At 35.8% G+C, this 3514-nt stretch overlaps 1 long non-coding RNA gene across 1 annotated transcript; it reads left to right on the top strand.

Annotated features, from left to right (window-relative positions):
• LOC110722319 lies at positions 1 to 2527 on the top strand. Its single transcript, XR_002511569.1, has 2 exons — positions 1 to 763; positions 843 to 2527. It is a non-coding gene; the product is annotated as an uncharacterized LOC110722319 (long non-coding RNA).
• The last annotated feature ends 987 nt before the right edge of the window (positions 2528 to 3514 follow it).

Below are 3514 nucleotides of genomic sequence, written 5' to 3' on the forward strand. Positions count from 1 at the left end.
AGAGCAAGTGTCAACAGGCAGAACAAGTGTTAGTGGATTATTAATACTCAGTAGAGCAAAGCTAAGCAAGGTTCAGTTGAGCAGATCTGACCACAAGTTCACAACAGACCACAACAGCTCAAAAGAACAGTGTCAAAGTTACAACATCAAAATAAATTTCCCGTATTTTAAATATATTTTTTCTTATATTATATATTTAATATGTTTTTAATATAATATATAAAATGCAAGGGTACACTACACTTTAGTCTCCCCACAATAGTACAGTCTTTGTTACTGTGTTTTCTCTTTTCTCTGTGTATTCCTCCTTTTTCAACCCTTCTTCTCCCCACTTAAGAAAAAAAAAAAAAAAAAAAAAAAAACTTCTCTTTGCCGTAGCCATGTCTTCCCCTTTTCAACCTTTAAACTTAATAACGAAGAAGAAGAAGAAAGAAATGAGTTGTTCTTGTATTGAAGAAATCAAAGATTTTATTTGGCATTGTTTTTTGTTTTCAGTTTGCTTTTTTTAAAACCAAAAACCAAAAACAGGAAACAAGAAAAAGGTGTTTCCACTTTTTTTTTTGTCAGTTTTTTAAATTATAAGAATTTTAATAAGTTTGACTAAATTTTTTATTCATTATACGACATATATCGTGTGATTTTGAAAATCAAAAAACCAAAAAATAGAAAACCACGATAATGTCAAACAAACCCTTAGGTTTTTGATTTATGTCGGGATCTTTCGGTTCAAATTGAAAGAAATGATAAGGATATTAAGGAATTGGTATGTTATGTTCCTACAATTAATGCATTGTTTTTGTTAAATTGAGTTTAATTTTTTTTTTAATTTTTTTTTTAATAAGGAATTCCTTGAGGCCCATGACGAGCTGTTTGGTGAAGTTGTTTCAAGTGTGGTTCATATCAATGTTAGAAAACTTCTGACAACGAGTTGTCCGAGTAAACGACATCGGAAATCCTACTCGGCAACGGGGTTTGCAATTTCTTCCTGGACCTCACAAAACAAGGTATGCTCTCTTATTATCACCGCCGCCGGAAACCCTCCGTTTGATCCGTCAGACTCGGTGGATAAATTTAATGCTGAAAATGAGATTCAAGTTAAATTTTATAAAGAAGATGTTATGCATAATTCTGTTGGAGTTTTGCAATTCTAGTAATGCAAATCGGAGCTTTACCAAGTGAGTGTGCAAGGAGTTAACGAGGGAAAGGTGTAGCAAGCAAGTTGGTGAGCCGCGCGAGACCGAGCTAGCAAGAGAGCTAGAGCTCGGATGCTCTCAATGGCCTGCAGCAGGTCCGAGCGAGAGCTCGCCTATGTGCTGCTGGAAATGCCTTGCGGCAGACCCGAGCGAGGGAGCTATAGCTCGCTGCTGGCAGAGCCTTGCGGCAGTCCGAGCGATAGCTCGCCAGCGAGTGAGCGATAGCTCGCAGCTCATGAAGGCTACGGCAAGGCTGAGCGATAACTCACTCGCTAGAGAGCGATAGCTCGCCAGCCCAGCCGTGGTATGGGCCTTGCGTGAGGCTTGTGCTTCTATTTCCTTTTTCTTATTACTCCTATAAATACTACTTCTTGGCTATTATTTCAATCATAGGTTAATTTCATTATTGAAATACCCTAAACACTCAAACACAAACCTACCCTTTGAGATCTGAACAGTTCTCGAATAATTCCACTCTACGGGTTCGAGTGTACGAATTACGAGAGTTGCGTTAAACTTGGGGGGTGTGCGTCACTGGGAAACTTGTACTGGTGGTGGCTTGTACTGGTGGTGGCGTATTTCGCTTTTAAGGCAGTGAATTTTGTTCCGCGGCGCAACTGTGAGTTTGAGATCTTCAATTCAGGAAAGTTTTAATCTTTATTTGTTATTGATTTCAATAGTTATTTTACCAACAAATTCATCTATCATTTCCACTGACAATGATGTTGTACTTGTATATCTTGAGGAAATTTCTACTAATATTGTTAGAATTCCGGTAAGATTTAGTAATGAATCTGATGTTCTAAGGGGTATGGTGGTATACTATTTGGCATGTTCTAGTGGCAAATATCATTTATGTGTTGAAGGTCGAGTTAGCCATATTGAAGGAAAGGAACTGTTTCACCAAGTTAGAGTTCCAAATATTAGCATCGGTGGCCCGATCTTCAACGCTGATAGGGAGGTTCTTGCTGTGATGAAGACTGGTGGTGAGGAAATTACTTTGGATTGAAATCTGCTCTTACTGTAGATGGTCTTAGACTATTTTTGATGCAGTTTTTTCATTTACACAATTTCAAAGATTCTCCAATGGATGACCTCTTGAAGGAGGTAGTAAAGAAGATGATGTGAGCTAAATCTTGACTTTGGTGTATTAAATTAATACTGTATTAGATTAGTAGAATAGATTAGATTAGTAGAAACTACAAAGGATTTGATGTATAATATTTTAAATGTGACTTTTAAATAGTATATGTAATTGAAGTTGTCAAGTGGCAAGAATGATTATTAGTAGAATGAATTGAAATTACTAGTGGTGTTTTTTTTTTCCTCTTATATATACAAGTATGATAGCTTACCAACTGTCCAACAGTGTGAGTTTATATGGTGATCATGTATTCTAGGCTTTCTAGTTCTAGCCTATCATACTGTCCAGTGCCTCAAATTATGAGGCTTGCCTAGTGCAAGCTGATGGGGCCAATTTGTGCAAATTCGGGCTGGGAAGCCCAATTATGTTAATGGTTCTTAGCATAAAATAATCTCTACCATTAATTAATATGTTAACACTTTTCCCAAATCTCAACTTTTAATATCACAAGTTGTTCAAGACATACTTTGCTTACCTCCTACTCCGTATGTTTTTTTTGATGTTTCACATGGTTCACGATACATTTTTGCACATAATTAGCTAAGTTGAGAAAAAAGGTTTTTTTTTTTTTTTTTGACACAAGAGGAATAAGGTTTTGATAAAACTACGTACGAGTATTGTAGAATTGGGCCTGTTTGTATTCTGTGGGCCAAATAACATAATACTATGTGCTATATTATAACTACAAGTATACATTATCCTCTATCACTAATTCACTACGATAGTAGTAAAACTAAAAAAAATGCTTTTTATTAGTCAATAAATAAAAGAAGACAAAATGTCACATTCTACGCAATTTTTCGGTGCTCACAAAGGGGACAACCACCCCAAACAATATAAAACGGTAATACTCGTAGTAGGCTGTTAATCTGTTATTAGTCACTGGAGTATAAATGTAGGTCCATCGCAAATTTCTGAATATAAAGAGGTTTTCCGCTTTTTTGGTTACTTGTATTGCCCACATACCACAATGCATTGCTACTTTGAGGTACTTATATACATATACAACAATAATAAAACAATAATAAAGCCTTATTCCTCATTTGATTAGAGAATGGCTAATATAAATCGTCATCAATCTCATCATAAAGGACCACTGCTCCCCCACAAATAAATGTAAAGAACAAAAATAAGTGTTAAGAGTAAAATGAAACATCTAAAGGGTGTTCAACCTGTA

Source organism: Chenopodium quinoa, unplaced genomic scaffold (assembly GCF_001683475.1).
Source record: "Chenopodium quinoa cultivar QQ74 unplaced genomic scaffold, ASM168347v1, whole genome shotgun sequence".
Taxonomy (NCBI): domain Eukaryota; kingdom Viridiplantae; phylum Streptophyta; class Magnoliopsida; order Caryophyllales; family Amaranthaceae; genus Chenopodium; species Chenopodium quinoa.